Genomic DNA, 18,302 nt, shown 5'->3' on the forward strand with positions numbered 1-18,302 from the left:
AGGCAGCGTGGCAAGTGACATCCCCATCTGGTGGCAGGCAGCGTGGCAAGTGACATCCCCATCTGGTGGCAGGCAGCGTGGCAAGTGACATCCCCATCTGGTGGCAGGCAGCGTGGCAAGTGACATCCCCATCTGGTGGCAGGCAGCGTGGCAAGTGACATCCCCATCTGGTGGCAGGCATAGTGGCAAGTGACAAGAGATGGTGGCAAGTGACACGCTCAGGGCTCCCAATGATTCTGCATTATGGTGAGTTGAACTATTTCAGTTTATATTACAATGTAATGATAGAAATAATGTGTTTCAATCATCCTGACACCATAACAACCATGGTGCCGGGGATGATTGAAGCACTAACACCAGCCATTGCCTTGAAAATTTGCCTGCGAAAAATCCTTACCCCTCGCGCGCTTACCCTGAAGTATTTTTAGTCTGTACAATTAAAGCCAGTTATTTTCAGTGTTCTCGTGTGTGGAGATATGTTTTTAATTGATCTATTGTAGAAGTCATCGATAAAGGACGTGGTGTGTGTGTATGTGTATGTGGGGGGGGGCGGCATTGAAGGACCCGGCCTTGGGGCGGCAAAGGGAGTAAATCCGGGCCTGAGAACAAGCAGCATTACTGCATGGACATCTGTTAAAAAAAATAATAAATAAATCTCCATTTGCAATTCTCCTGATATTACACAAAAGTAGTGCAGAAACTACTTTTCTGAAGCGGTGCGGTGCCGCAAAGTTGGCGTCGCACCAATTCGGACAGTGTTTTTGCCGGCAATAGCTGCCTATTTGGCATTCGATTTCACATGTCAAATCGCATGCCAAATCATACCAATGTGAACCTAGGCTAAAGGTGTTTTTCACTTTTTATTTTTCACTTTTCCTGGTCATACGTTTTAGTACTGTTCAATTTTTGATGGGTTTTACTTCCTCTTTGTTTCCCTGCAAAGGTAAAGCATAATGGGCTACTGTGCATCGCATAGTAGCCCATTATGTGTCACTTACCTAACACAGGAGCCTGCGATGTCACTTCTGTCCCCTCTTCCACAAAGCATCCATCTTCCTTCCGGGTATCGCAGCACCAGCGCCGTGATTGGCCGGAGCCGCGATGACGTCACTTCCATGCATGCGCGCGGGAGCCGCCACTAACGGCACGATTTCCGTTAGAAACGGCATGCTCAGTGCGCCTGCGTGGCGTAGACATCGGTGCCTGTCTTTTTCAAATATCTCCTAAACCGTGTAGGTTTAGGAGATATTTCTTGCACCTACAGGTAAGCCTTAATCTAGGCTTACCTGTAGGTCAAAGTGGTCTGTAAGGGTTTACAACCACTTTTAACAATGGGAAACCTGAAACTGGGACGATGTATACAAAGAACTTGATTCAATTAACTATACATCAGAATACACCCTTAATATCAGAGGTCCCCCTATACATGAGAACCCCCCATTTACATCAGAGTACCCCCATAAAAGTGGCGCCCTATAATAATCTAGGGATCCCCATCACGTCAGAGTCTCTCCTGGATTACAGAGTCCTCTGATCAAGGGCAAACCGAGTCTCATCCTTGGTGCACCACTGAGGAACCCATATGGCACCCCGGGGTGCAGCGGCACACTGGTTGAGAAACACTGTCCTAAACTACAGTGCCTGCATAGTTTTGGCACCAATGTCACCAGAATCAGTGGCAGTGCAGAACAAGTTAAGTACATGCTGAACACCAGTGCTGGATCATATTTTTTTCTCGCATTGACAGCAACAACGGGTAGTTTTTCCTCCCACTGACACCAATAATAGACCATATTCTTCCTCCTTCTGACACCAGGACATTTTTCATCCCACATATACTAACAAAGGACAGTCTTTTCTTGACCACTGGCACTGGGACAGTCTTCCACTGATCACTGATACTGGGGCATATTGTTTACTCTGACCACCAAAGGTGAGGGATTCTTTCCTTTTAATGACCAATCATGCTGGAGCATTCTTACTCCACTTACCATTGTCCATAGGTCATTTATTTTTATTTTTTTGACCATTGGCATTGTACATTTTTTCTTTCCACTGACCACCATCGCTGGAGCATTCTTCCTCCAATGACCACCAACATCAGGGTATTCTTCCACCCAAAGAAAGCAGACATTAGGGTATTTTAACTCCCATTTACTGCGGACACAGAGCCATTCTTCCTTTGGCTGGCACTATTTATTCATAGACTCTGGGGCATTTTTTTCTTCCAACTGACCACCAGACACTGGGGCATTCTTGCTCCTAATAACCACTGGCACAGCAACATTCTGACACCCACAGACCACCTGTTAGGATATATTTTCCTCAAACTTAACTTCTACACCGGGTCATTCTTTTTCCTCATTGGCTACCTACAATGGGGCATTTTTTCCTCCTATTGACCAGCAATGTACTACCACTTCACTCCTTTAAGCTGTGCTTTATTTTACAGAGTCCTGACAATTGTACCCCATACGCCATGTTGTATATTTCATACTTTCAGACTACTACATTCTGAACAGCGTGCTGTATGTTACACTCTTAACTGCTGCACAGTTGTGTATACTACATAGGCCTTATCACTGAACTCTATACCCAGCTCTATATATATATATATATATATATATATATATATATATATATATATATATATATATATATATATATATAAATAAATATATATATAACACACTCCTGACAAAAAATATTTATGGTCTTAACAGGACTGGTTGTTAAGTAGCCCACAAATGTTTTTATTAAGTTGCTCTTGACAGTAGGATCAAACAATTAATTAGATCTATATGTATGTAGCAGTACCCCTATAGGAGCTGCTGAGTGATGTGGCCTACCACCTGTCATCCTGCCCAGCCCGGCATTCACTTCCAGTCACTCCGAGACAATGAACTTGTGCATCAGCTTTGTTTTTTTGTATTTTATTGAGGGATTAGAACTTGGATGGGGTTAAGGGATTCATGGGATGCCCAGAAAATGATTCTTACTTGGTTTGGGACAATTTAGATATTCTCCTCCTGCACAACCCTTGCTGCAGACTATCTCTTCTTCTCCCTCCAGCACGATTCTTCAGGCGCAGCTAGCACATGGTTAGGTCTAACTCTGGTTTCAGCCAGACCTTAGTAAAGTTCTTTATTACAGGCAGGGACCGCGGGCCCCTTTAGTGTTGCAACAAAAAAAGGAAAGTCTTTAGAGCAAGCTGACCTCTTTGGTGGATACTGATCCCAGCCAGCCCTTTGCAGACCCTGACAGCCCTCCTGGCTGCAGCAGCCTGACTTCACTGCCAGTAACATCATAGTCTCTACCGCTGGCTCTGTATCTACCTCTGACTGCACACTCCCAGTCCTCTCCGGCATACCTCTCCCAGTTCTCCAAACTATGCCTGCCACTCACCGACACCTGATGGATCCCTCCTGGAGACTTGCCCGGCATTATTCCTTGCTGTCCTCTCCCGCTCCTGTTCAGGACCGCCCAATGGGTTGTATGGGGTTCCTGTTCAGCTCTGAGCCCCTGGCCCAAGGTCACCCCCCCCCAGATTGGGGGGCTGCCTCTGAGGCCCCGACAACCTAATACTCTATCTCTTCCACCTGAACAACCACCCAACTGGGCTGACTCTAGGTATTTAAGGAGGCCTGCCCCTTGCCAATCCATGTTGGGGATTGGTCAAGGCTTCTTAGAACACCCCAGACAGTTTCACCTCTCTTCCCCACCTTCCTTCTAGAAGCCTCTAGAAGCAGAAGGGAGGTAACAAAAAGATGAAACTAGCTGTGAGTCACCAGCCTACTCTAAGCCACTCCCAGCCCACAGATCAAAACAAACAGGCCTAGCTTTTAACTAGGTCTGCCTACATTTACCTGCACTGAAAAAAAAACTCTAGCACCTACCCAAGTAGAGGGTGCTACATGTACATTCTGTATGAAAAAAAACATATGCAGTAGAAGAATGTAATTTTTAATAAAGGTATCCTTTGTGCTGTGGTTTATGTGTGTCTATTACCCTCAATTGTGATTAAGTACTTTGTATATAAATATATATATATAAGGACTATTGCATACTGCAGTGACTTGTATCTACATTAATGATATTGGGGCACTTGTAAGTCTTACTAATCTTTAGTTCTCAGCAATAGATTACATCAAGGTAAAAAATACCAAAATAACTTTTGACATGTAGTAGCACACTTTTAACCCACTTGTAGTTGTAGTCAATCCTTTATTCCACTTCATTATTATACATCTGGTTTATGTGTGTCCACGCCCTTCTTTTACAGTCTGTACAATCTGCACTGCCATTTTATATTGCAGACCTCCACCCCCATGTAAAAGAAAAAAAACAGTTTAACCATTTGCCGATCAGCCAACATCATTTTACTGCGGTAGGTCTGCACGATCCCTCAAACCGTCGTAGCTGTACGTCGGCTCCTTTAAGTGGGATAGCAGGTGCGTGCACGCTGCACTTGGGGTGCCGATGCTGGTGACTGGAGGTCGCGATGACCGCCGGCCACGAGCTATTGCGGGCACGAGAGGCAGAACAGGGACGTGTGTGTGTGTAAATACACAAATCCCTGTTCTGTGAGGAGAGGAGATGCAGATGGTGAGTTCCTAATAGCTAGGAACCACGATCTGTCATCTCCTATAGTCAGTCCCCTCCCCCTACAGTTAGAACACACAGTCAGGGAGAACAGTTAACCCCTTGATCGCCCTGCCAGTGACCTTTATATAGTAATCAGTGCATTTTTATAGCACTGATCGCTGTATAATTGTCATTTGTCCCAAAAATGTGTCAAAAGTGTCCGATGTAGCCGCCATAATGTCGCATTCACGATAAAAAAAAAAACATCGCAGATCACCGCCATTACTAGGAAAATAAAAGATAATTATAAAAATGCCATTAATCTATCCCCTATTTAGTAGACGCTATAACTTTTGCGCAATCCAATCAATATATGCTTATTGCGATTCTTATTACCAATATGTAGAAGAATACATATCGGTCTAAACTGAGAAAAAAATGAGCTTTTTTTAAAAAAAAATTGGGGATATTATAGCAAAAAGTACAAAATATTGTGTTTTTTTCAAAATTGTCACTCTTTTTTTGTTTATAGCGCAAAAAATAAAAACCACAGAGATGATCAAATACCACCAAAAGAAACCTCTATTTGTGGGAAAAAAAGGATGTCAATTTTGTTTGGGTATAGAGTCGCATGGCCGCGCAATAGTCAGTTAAAGCGACACAGTGCCGCATCGCAAAAAATGGCCTGGTCATTGAGCAGCCAAATCTTCCGGGGCTGGAGTGGTTAATAATTTAAAAAAAATAAAATAAACATTTACCTTACACCCCCACTTCCACTGAGCTTACCTTGGTGAGGATGACATCACTAAGCCTTCTCTTGGAATCCTAGGAAAGCTGAGCATACCAAATCTTGATAGAAGATGCTCCTGCTCAGTGCTGTAGTACTTTGTGCAACATTTGGGCTCCTCCACTAACTCTGTCAAATGGGCTAGTTGGAAAATTTCTCAATAAGCGGTCAGAGCCAATGGGCTTCAGCTGCTGCTAAGTATAGTCTGACATCAGAGTCCCCTGCAATGTCTCTATGGGGAGGATTCCTCTACGCACCTTAATTGTGTGGATAGGGCAATCTATGGCCAGCTTTAGGCTGTGGACTGTGGTGAACAATTCAAGAAGTTGGTGGAAGCCATGGAGGTGTAACTAAAGATAGTTAGTTTGCATTTCAGATACAAGCTTTGTATTGTTCCTCAGAGAATTAGTCTGTCTATATACAACCTTTTTTCTCCTCCTCACTCCAGAGGAACCTCTAAAACAACCCCCAATTCTCAGGGGACACCTACTGAAATCAATTCATGTGGGGGCAATGGAAAAGATAGATGTATGCATTGGTAGTCAGTAGGAACACTGAAACCTTTACAGTGATAGGCAGATTGCCACCCTTACAGATAGCTAAAAGGATAATTGGCATCACGCTGTGGGCTTTGCCATTGGCCCTAAAGCTACGCAGGCATCATCAAATGGGGAGGGACACAATCAGCTCAAGGAACCCAAAGCAACCTCTGACAAACCATGGTTGAGAATGGCTGCTATAATGTGTCCTGACCTTAAAGCAAAACTAAGCCCATTGATTTAACAGTTTGAAAAAAAGTGCTAAGAACTGCTGTTTATTTCCTCTTTAAACTTGATGAAAAATGTGAACACAAATTGCTGTCATTGTTCACATATACAACAGTCCTATTATTTGTATTTAATTTCACAAATAAGCTCTACAGGCATTGGCACAGTGTCCAGATAGTTAATCATTTCTGCATTATCCAAAACTGTTTAGTCAGCAAGGAAGATGTACTTTGGAAATACCCCACTTAATGTGCATATGCTGAAGCGTGTTTTCATGAATTAGTGTTAATGAAAGTTGCTTATATTGAAACAAAAAATGTTCTTTATGCAAAGCAACTTGTTTAAAGTAAAGTGTTTTCGGTTTTATTTTACCTCTGCTTTTTAAGTTTATATGATTTTAAGATAGATATACTGTGTATGTGTGTATATATTAATATATATATATATACACTTACATACACACACATATATACATACACTATATTACCAAAAGTTTTGGGACACATGAATTTTAATGGCATCCCAGTCTTAGTCCATAGGGTTTAATATTGAGTTGGCCCACCCTTTGCAGCTATAACAGCTTCAACTCTTCTGGGAAGACTGTCCACAAGGTTTAGGAGTGTGTCTATGGGAATGTGACCATTCTTCCAGAAGTGCATTTCTCTTACCTCTTTCACTTTTCCTCCTCCTTCCCCAGCTCTCCCTCTCTGTGGGTCTCCCCTACCTTCCCTCCCTTACTCCCACCTTTCTTTCCTTTCCCTTGTTCACATGGTTATGAGTCCTCAGTATATATATTTTATATATATATATATATATATATATATATATATATAGAGAGAGAGAGCTATCTTTTTTTTTCTTATAGTCGCTACACAGCATCAACTCATCCACCCATATATGCCCCCTATATACGCCATAGGGGAGCGTTGGGGGTGCCACTGTCTTGGCTTTGTGTGTTGGTCCATATTGGTAAGTGTCAGTGTTTTCCCTCCCCCCACTTATCAATTTTGCTTATCATACCTTACTATCATTCTTTGTCTTTTTTGGATATTATGTATAGTTTGCTACTTTATTCCAGATATTATCCTCTTGAAGAAGCGGTAGAATTCCATGAAATATGTAGAGGAGCACTTGTCTACTGACACTATACCTCTTGTCTCTACCTCAGAGCACACCAAGTATTAGTGAAACGCATGTATACACAGATTGTATTTTAAAAGATTTTTTTGGTATTAACATTGGAAATTATGTTACTATCGGTATTTGGATACTGTGTTTCTATCTTTTTGCATAAATAAAAAACTTTCATTTGATCCCACGTGTTTTAAGGTACAGAGGTAGTCCATTTCTTTTTGCTCTTGGAGACCACTAGGGGAATTGTCTCCTTTTCAATTATTATTTGGATGATGGTACCTCTTTTCAATCATTATTTGGATGATGGTATCCCCACATTGTATTTGAGTTTAGATTTGTTGGAGGCTCTCCCTGGTTCATCCCAAAGGTATTCTATCGGTTTGAGGTCAGGACTCTGTGCAGGCCAGTCACGTTCCGCCACCCCAAACTCACTCTGCAATGCCATTAAGGTTCATGTGTGTGTAAAGGCAGGCGTTGGCAATAGAGTGTATATTTGAAGATTAATCATTTATGATATACTGACAGCCTCTCGTTTCTTGATGCCCTAAAAAGACAGGACAGTCCAATTTCCCCCAAATAAACCCTTTTTGGAAAGTAGAGAGTCTGAGGCATTTAGTAAGAGGCCTAGTGAGATTTTTGAACTTGTAATTTTTTTCCACAAATTTTTTGAAAATTAACAAAACTAATACATCTTTTTTCACTTTTTTCTTTTGCATACCGGTACAGTAGAACATCATCATATGACTGATGTGGCAGTGATCAGGGACACTAACTGGTGACAGCATGTTAAAAAATAATGTTTTATTCATTTTTATTTTATTTTTTAACATCCTTTTACTATTGTTTTCTTTTGTTTACATTTTGAAATTAAGATCATTGTAACAGCAGTTACAGGTTAACCATTCATGACAGCTGTGATCACTAGTGATATGTGATTGGCTGATCCACACAACCGTTTCTGCTCTAAAATCTTCCTGTTATTCAGAAAACCACAGTGTACAGTACGCAAATGCAGTTACTTGACGCGTTTCAGCCTGCACGGCTTTAATCATAACTACGATAAGACATGAAACTTTGAGATATATAGTGGCTAAGATAACAAAGGCTCCACCTACTAATTGGATTGATAGATATAATTGCAAAAAACTGGAACAGCTGATGCAATAGTGAAGGAGCCAATGTAGACGCCACCATACTTTGCAAACAGACCACAAAGAGAGATAGTGTGCAAAAATATATAAATAGAAATAAAAATAAAGATTACTAATAAAAGTATGATTAATGGTTGAGTGTAGGGGAGGGAGAAGACGGAGACCGAGGGTACCCACAAAGGAAAAAGACATTTTCAACACCAATTCTAGCTACCAACAGGTTTATCAGAAATCTCTTACTATATAAACACTTTGAACTGGATAATGGGGAGGGAGTGGAAGACCCACAGACATCATAGCTGGTAAATGATTTAGATTGCACCACTGAACTAAACACCGCTTTATCTGTTTCTTCCTTTATGTTTTCTGACCTATCTGCTACACTTACCCCAGAGCATTTGCATTTAGAATAACACTATACTATGGTGACAGGTTTTTCTATCCGATTCAACCTAGAAGCCCTGCAGTTGATATTTTTCAGGTTGTAGTAGAGAAAGAGTTCATTGAACTAAAACAACGTTGTTCAGCCTCTCGGATGACCAATATGTCTATGGAAGAGAGATTGGCACTTCAAGAGTTAAAGTCAAGGGGACTTGTCAAAGAGGCTGACAAAGGGGGTGCAGTGGTGGCGTTAACTGAGGAACAGTATAGATCTGAGGCCATTGGACAGCTTAATGACACTGACACCTACCGCCCCCTGTCTAGTAATCCTACTATGGCCTTTCAATCTGCCCTTCATAAACATCTCCAGACCAGTAATGAAATTGGAGTCTTATCCCCCAAAACTGTTGAGTACCTTTATGTGGAGAAACCTGTGGTGCCAGTCTTTCATCACTTCCCCAAGATACACAAATCGGACAGCCCCATCCAGGGTCGCCCGATTGTGGCTGGCATTGGTTCCCTGCTGGAACATTTGGGAGAGTGGGTGGACCAGCATTTACATTCCCTGGTCCTTAGACTACCTGGCCTGGGAACATTAGTGACACCTGTACAGTTCTGTCCCACATCAGTTTGGTCAAATGGACACCTATATATATGGGCTACATTAGATGTAAAGGCACTTTACTCTTCGATTTCCCGCGGCACTGGATTGCAGGCCATTAGGTATTACCTTCAACAATACAGTTTCTATTCTCAAGAGCTTCAGGAGTTTATCATAATGAGTGTTGAATTTTTTTTGACACACAATTATTTTTTATTTGATGGAGCCTACTATATCCAGTGCTGTGGGGCATCAATGGGCGCTAGATTCTGTCTATCAAGGCGAACTTGTATATGGGCTGGAGGAGTCGTTTTTGTTCTCTATGGACAATTTTTTCACCAGTCAAATTATTTGGTATGGTCGCTACGTCGATGACCTTCTGATAGTGTGGGGTGGGGACATTTCTGACTTGCATCATTTTGTATTTTAATGACAACCAGCTAAACTTGCATTTTTCTATGGAATATAACAACTTGAGCATTAACTTCCTTGACATTACCTTACTTGGGGATTACGCAACAGGTAATATTTTTACTAACACCTATAGGAAGACATGCTCTGGTAATACAACTCTTTTTTGCAGCCAGTTGTCACCCATCCCACACCACCAATGCCATCCCATATGGGGAATTTATTCGCGCCAGATGGAACTGTTCTACCAAGTTTGCCTTTAAACAGGAATGTCATGTAATTTCTAGCTGTCTGCGGGAAAGGGGCTATGATAGCTCTGTTATCCAGCAAGGTCAAGCTAGAGCTATGATGAGAAATAGGGAAGAACTATTAAATTACATTACTAAGAGCAGAAGTCGGACAAAATCCTCTAAGATGACAAGAAAAGGCAAGCCCGTCACCACATATTCCAAGGAATATCATCAAATAACTAAGATTATAAAAAAGAATTTGCCAATTTTGTACACATACAAAACTTTACTTGATATATTAGAAATTGGTTGCCACTTTTCAAGTCGTCGAGCGCCAACTCTAGGCAATTTGTTATCACCCAGTCTTTTTTCCTCATCCAAAAAATGCCAATCCACCTGACTCATGTAGGGGGAGCTATCCGTGTAACATAGAGACCCACAGGTACTGTCACCTTAATATGTTAGGCAAGACTTTCTGCTCGATAGCTACAGGATTCGAATTTTCCATAAAACAATATATAAATTATGTAGTCTGCCTAATTACCTGTATAAAGCGCAGACTACAATATGTGGGTTGAACCACACACTCTCTTAGAGCCCAAATAGGAGAACACTATTGTAATACAAATAATCCAAATGTCAAGCACATCTCTAATGTGACACTTAATTTTAGAGATTATCATCAAGGCGATCTCTCCTTATTTCGATTCAGGGGGATAGAGAGGCTTTCACACTTGCCTAGAGGAGGAGATAGAGGAGGAGATAGAGAGAGGAGGCTTTGGGGAAGAGAGGCCTGGTGGATTTTTAGATTAAAAAGACTAGATCCCCTCGGGGTAAATCTTGAGATGGGATCTGGACCTGCATGTACTTTAGGTTGCCTCTCTTCCCAGTTTCCTCCTCTCTGTACACAATATCAGTATGTTTCTGTCTATTATCTCCCCACCTCTCCCTTTAACACACAACCATCTAATCATACTGCCATTATTAATCTTTATTTTTATTTCTATTTATGTGTTTTTGCACAATATCTCTCTGTGGTCTGTTTGTTAAGTGTGTCTGTTAAGTATGGTGGCGTCTACCCCTGTTTCCCAGAAAATAAGACCTAGCGTGATTGTCAGTGATGGCTGCAATATAAGCCTGTACTTTGATGTTGAATAATGTTGTTATGGCAGCAGATAGCAGCCATAACCCCTGTGTTTTTAAAAACTGCGGGCGGTCCGCTTTCAGATAAAAGTGGTCTCTGTGACAGATTCACCGCGAGATCACTTTTATCGGCGGCGGAAGAGGTGCCCAACCCCTCCCGCTGGGTCCCAGTCATCTCCGCCACTTACCTTAGACGATCCGATGCTGTCCCCTCAGAGGCATGAAGTTGAGTGAGGGAATGATAGCCCCCCACTAAACTCCATACCATTGGATGATGGAAGCGACATCAAACGTCACTTCCGCCCAATGGTCTTAAAGGAAAAAGAAAACATTTTTGAAAAAAAAGGATTTTTTTTTTTTTTATTGCATTTAAGTGTAAATGTGAGATCTGAGGTCTTTTTGACCCCAGATCTCACATTAAAGAGGTCCTGTCATGCTTTTTTTCCTATTACAAGTGATGTTTACATTCCTTGTATTAGGAATAAAAGCGATCCAAATTGTTTTTTTTTTTTAAAGGGACAGCGTAAAAATAAAAAAACAAAAAGTACAATAAATAATAATAATTATAAAAAAAAAAGTAAAGCGACCCGTCCTGCCGTGCTCACGCACAGAAGCAAACGCATATGTAAACGGTGTTCAAACCACACATGCAAGGTATTGCCACGATTGTTATAGGGCGTACACACGGTCGGACTTTGTTCGGACATTCCAACAACAAAATCCTAGGATTTTTTCCGACGGAAGTCTGCTCAAACTTGTTTGGTCTACACACGGTCGCACAAAGTTGTCGGAAAATCTGATCGTTCTAAACGCGGTGACGTAAAACACGTACGTCGGGACTATAAACGGGGCAGTGGCCAATAGCTTTCATCTCTTTATTTATTCTGAGCATGGGTGGCACTTTGTCCGTCGGATTTGTGTACACACGATCGGAATTTCTGACAACAGATTTTATCTCCTGCTCTCCAACTTTGTATGTCGGAAAATCCGATGGAAAATGTCCGATGGAGCCCACACACGGTCGGAATTTCCGACAACACGCTCCGATCGGACATTTTCCATCGGAAAATCCAACCGTGTGTACGGGGCATTAGAGCGAGAGCAATAATTCTAGACCTTCTCTGTGACTCAAAACTGGTAACCTGTAGACATTTTTAAACTTCGCCTATGGAGATTTTTAAGCGTCAAAATTTTTCGCCATTCCACGAGCGGGCGCAATTTTGAAGGAAGCACGACACAAGTTGGGTATCAATTTACTTGGCGTAACAATCTCACAATATAAAAAAAACTGGGTTAACTTTACTGTTTTCTTATTTTTTTATTCAAAAAAGTGTATTTTTTCCCAAAAAATTGTGTTTATAAGACCGCTGCGCAAATACGGTGTGACAAAGCATTGCAACGACCACCACTATTCTCTGAGGTGTCTGAAAAAAAAATAGAATGTTTGGGGGTTCTAAGTGATTTTCTAGCAAAAAAACCTGATTTAACTTGTAAACACCAAAATAGGCCCAGTCCTTAAGTGGTTAAATAGAAAAAAATGGTGTGTTAAAACCTTGCAAAGACATTGTAATAAAAAATAATCTTGGTTTACCCAATTACATAGTTAGTCAGGTTGAAAAAAAAAAGACAAGTTCATCTAGTTCAACCAATAGAAAATAAATAAATAGAAAACCTCCGTACACACAATCCTAAACCCACAGTTGTATCATAGGAAGGCAAAAACGTTTATAAAGCATGGTTCCGTTTGCTCCAGCTGAGGAAAAATATCTTCCCGATACCCCAGAAGGCATTCAGATATTCCCTGGATCAGCCATCTCTTATTGCACGGACCCCAATATCTGGTATTGTTTACCCCTGAGGCCCCCAACCCAACATATAGTACATGAGGAAAGCCCACGTCAAACTCCAAGCATAAAAAAAAAAACTGAATCTAATTGAAGCTTAGGCAGAATGGCACAAACCACGCTGCTTGGCAACTTATACTTCCCTATCATTTCAAAACAAGTGTTGCCATGGTTACTAATCAACTAGCAGTTAGCAAGGCAACAGAAGAATGTTGAGAGTTCTTGAATAAACTACCTGTAAATATAAGGAATTAGTCATGACTGTATGTATACAAGAAGAATCTGCATACTCAAACTTTGATGATAATTATATACAGATAGTTACATTGTTAGCTTGAAAAAGAGAAGCAAGTCAATCTTGTTCAACCAATAGAGAAAAAAAAGAAAAATACAAAACGAAAATCTCCATATACTCAATCCTATACCTGTGACGGGAGTCACTTTAGGCAGGGGGCCCCATATAACCCAGCTTACCGTAGAGATGTCAGGAAACTCCTTTTTCAGCTTCCCAGGCCCCTCTTATGTGTAAGTCACCCTATGTCTATTAAGGGCACAAGGTGACCGAGAAGCCCAATCTGGTCCGCCCTAACCAGACTCACAGTACAACCACAGCGGACTCAGCATTTCATTTTACCCCTGTTATCCTGGGTCTTATATGTGTGGTTTGTGTTGAAAGTCAGAGAGGTTCCTTCACTTGGGACAATAATATTTATCAACAATATCCCTTAAGAAATCTATGAAGATAAATGAATTCCACCTTTTCAGACTGCTGGGATATTGAAGGAGTTTGTCTCATAAACTGTTGCCAGATAGTTTGAGGTGGGGTGGGGTTTGTTATGCATTTTTCTGCTAAGCATGTCTCTCCCATTGGTAATTGCCAATTGGGCCACCTATTGTTTCTGATGGTCTATGTGTGTATACTTATGAGAATGTGTATTGTACAGTTACTGTTCGCATTATTTGTTGAAAAGTTTGAATATACCTGTGTCTCATGTTACTGGATGTACAGTTAACCCCACCCTACGTCATTATGCAAATAAGGGGGGATTGTTCCAGAGTGTATATCTCTTTGTGCCCATGTTTCAATAAACAGTTATGTTTTGCACCAGCCTATACTGGTGTCCCAACAAGTGACTGGGTGAGCTAATGGATCTTGGATCGTTCTGGTATCGGGCAAGGGAAGCTTATACAATGGATATACTCCTCTTGAGTACCGGGGTCCATCACAATATCTACAGTTGATCCAGAAATGACAAAAATAAAAACAAACAAGCATGATCCAATTCGCTCTAGCAAGGGAAAAAAAATATTTTTTGATGCCCCAGGTGGCAATCTGAAAAACAATCTCTGGTGTGATCTATGAATTTTAGTATCCAGTTATATATGAAACATTTAGGAATGCAGCTCTTTTTCAAAACCATCTACTGAGTTGGCCAGAACTAGTTCTTTAGGGAGTTGATTCCACATTTCCACAGCTCCTACTGTAAGGAAGTATTTCCATATGTGAAGGTTATGTCTCTTTTCCTCCAGACGTAGAGTTCCCCCTTGCCTTTGTAATGACCTGAAGGGGAATAACTACACGAAGTTATTATTATATGGGATTTATATAGCGCCAACAGTTTGCGCATCGCTTTACAACATGAGGGCAGACAGTACAGTTACTATACAATTCAATACAGGAGGAATCAGAGGGCCCTGCTCGTTGGAGTTTACAATCTAGGAGGGAGGGTCAAGTGATACAAAAGGTAATAGCTGTGGGGGAGGAGTTGATGAAGAAATTTGAGGTACAGTTGTTAAGTGAAGGCAGGATAGGCTTCTCTGAAGAGATGGATTACAGGGATTGTCTAAAAACAAACAGAGGAGGAGATAATCTTACAGATTGGGGGGAGTTCCATACGATGGGAGAGGCTCGGGAAAGGTCCTGGAGGCGAGAATGGGAGGAGGTGACAAGGGAGCTAGAGAGCAGGAGGGCTTGGGAAGACGAAGAGAACGATTAGGTTGGTATTTTCAGACTAGGTTAGTGATGTAGCTGGGAGCAGAGTTGTGGATGGCTTTATAAGTTGTTGTTAGTATTTTGAACCTAATTCATTGGGTGAGCGGGATTCAATAAAGGGATTGACACAGAAGAGTAGCAGACACTGAGCGGTAGGGAAGGTCGATGGGTCTGGCAGCAGCATTCATAATGGACTGAAAGGATGGGGGAGCTTCTGTAAAGGTAAGCCAATGAGAAGGGAGTTGCAGTAGTCCAAGCAAAAGATGGAGTGAATTAGGAGCTTAGTGGTGTCGTTGGTCACGTATTTTGGAGATGTTGCGGAGGCTGAGGCGGCAGGATTTGGACAGTGATTGGACTTGGGGCCGAAAGGATAGCTCAAAGTCCAGGATTACACCTAGAACCTTGGCATGCGGGGGATGGGCTGATAGTTATGCCAGTGATCTCAACAAAGATCAGGGGAAAGAGCATGTGGGGGAGGAAAAATTATGAGCTTGATTGGGGCTAAGCCAATATTATCCCTATCATGCACTTGTGCTCTCCCATTTTGCTTTGTATACACAGAGCTGAAGAAGGTATTTAATATATTTGCCTTCTTTTTGCCTGTACTCACCAACTTAAAATTATCTTGTAAAGTTAAATGTAAACATTCTCAGACCTGACCATTTAATCAATTATTTTTTATAAAAGAAAAAAAATACCAGAATACAAAGAATATACATCACAAAAATGCTTGTAAAAATGAAATCACATATTGTCATGGGTAGACCTGACCTTTTTACTCCTTATATATTTAATGAATGTTTGGGGTTTGTCCCACGCCCTTTTGCAACCTGTGGTTTGTTTTTATTTTTGTAGCCATACTTATGAAGAAATTATATTTCACCCCCAATTAAACTTAAGTTTCCTTATCTGCTACCGACAATTCAGGACTGTGAGAGGTCCCCTTAATTAAATCGGACATTTGTTGCCCAACATCATGACCCAACACACCATCATCCAACTTCCAAAAGCGCCTAACCGGGTCAAATAACAGAGCTATAGAAACTGCCTATATGCCTTTTTAACCACTTGCCGACCAGCCGCCGTCATACAGCGGCAGGTCGGTATGATCCCGTGAACCGCCGTAGCTGTACTTTGGCTCCTTTAAGTGAAATAGCAGGCGCATGCACTGCACTGCTGGGGTGCCGATGCGCTTGGCCGACAGACGAGATGACCGCAGGCCACGTGCGATCGCGGGCACGAGAGCCAGAACAGGGACGTGTGCGTGTGTGTGTGTGTGTGTGTGTGTGTGTGTGTGTGTGTGTAAACTCACAATTCCCTGTTCTGTGAGGAGAGGCAGATGGCGAGTTCCTACTAGCTATGAACAACGATCTGTCATCTCCTCTAGTCAGTCCCCTCCCCCCACAGTTAGAACACACACTAAGGAACACAATTAACCCCTTGATCGCCCCCTAGTGTTAACCCCTTCCCTGCCAGTGACATTTACACAGTAATCAGTACATTTTTATAGCACTGATCGCTGTATAATTGCCAATGGTCCCAAAAATGTGTCAAAAGTGTCCGATCTGTCCGCCATATCATCGCAGTCCCGATCTCCTGGTCCTGGTCTCATGGAAGGAGAAGCACGTGAAGGTAAATCACAAATTCCTTTTTCCTGATACCTTAAGCTTAAACAAGCTTTTCACCTTGTGCATTAGAAGTTGCAGCAAGTGAGAGAGGGCCTGTCTCATTTCCTGGCTGGAGGACATCCAGCATTCTCTATGCCTTTCTTCCCCAGCCTTAGGCCCCATTCACACCTGAGCGTAGCGTTTTCAGGCAGAAAGTTGCACGATTTTGTACAGGTCAAAAGGTCACCAATGTAAAAAGCAGAAAAACGCCCAAATCTGCCTAAAAAAAAAAGTTTCAGAACTTGTTTGAGCTTCAGGTGTTTTGGAGCTTCTGGCTCCAGGCGTTTTGGAGTGAAGATGTAAACCAACGCCACAGAGAATAATTGATTTTTTTCCCCTCCAGCGTTTTGTAGCTTCAGGCTTCAAGCTACAAAATGCTCAGGTGTGAATGGGGCCTTACTGTTAAAGTGTTTGTAACCTTAAAAAATAATGTCACTGTAAGCCCCTCTCTTGTATCCAACCATAATGCACTGTGTAAGTGTGTTTCTAAAACGAAGCCTTTAAATACCTTTTTTTTCAGATATGTTCCGGCCAGTCACGTGACTCCCGTCTACTCTCCTATTTTGATCCTGGGCTACAGAAGGAGGGGCTGTGAGCCCTGGATTGGAGTAGTAGAGTGGTCAGAAGCCACATGACCAGCCTGAATATATCTGAAAAAAAAAATAGGTATTTAGAGGCTTCGTTTTAGAAACACACTTACACAGTGCATTATTGAAAAAGGTTTCTGATAAGGAGAACTCAAAAACGGTGTGCCACATCCCAAATGTATCAAGGGGCAAAGAGGAACCCCCTAAGGGTGGGACTTTACCGGCACTACCACATAAACAATATTTGAATAATATCAATTATTTATTGAAAAACACATCTAGAATATTGCACATAAACGTGGATGTATATAAACAAAAACACAAAGAAAAGATATAGCTTCCTGATCCCAACGCATTTCAGAAATGAATGCTGTCTCATTCATCAGGAGTTTTCACAGGACATATAATATCTATAGAATTCAAATGCAAGATGATCAGTAATATTTAAACCCTAACAAGTATAACTGAATAAACATATACAAACATAGTGCATTATGGTTGGATACAAGAGAGGGGCTGGCAGTGACATTTTTTTTTTTTAAGTTTAATTTTCTTGATGTCTACCGGCAACCCACGATCACAGGAAAGAGAGGCAGAACGGGGATCTGCCTTTGTAAACAAGACAGATACCTGTTCTGACAGGGGAGGAGAGAGAGATCAGCTGTTACTAGTGATCAAGAACAGCGATCTCTCTCCTTTCCCAGTCAGTCTGTCCCCCATACAGCTAGAAACACCTCCGTAAGTAACACTTAACCCCTTGATCACCCTCTAACCCCTTCCCTGCCAGTGCCATTTATACAGTGCTCAGTGCATTTTTATAGCACTGATCACTGTATAGGTGTCACTGGTCACCAAAAAATGTCACTTAGGGTCAGATTTGTCTGCCGCAATGTCGCAGATCGCTGCCATTACTAGTAAAAACAACAGAAAAAATAAAAAGGTCCCTAAATCTTATCCTATTTTTAAAAGCTTTAACTTTTGCGCAAACCAATCAATATATGCTTATTGTGATTTTTTTTTTT

This window comes from Aquarana catesbeiana, linkage group LG10 (genome assembly GCF_042186555.1).
Source record: "Aquarana catesbeiana isolate 2022-GZ linkage group LG10, ASM4218655v1, whole genome shotgun sequence".
Lineage (NCBI taxonomy): Eukaryota > Metazoa > Chordata > Amphibia > Anura > Ranidae > Aquarana > Aquarana catesbeiana.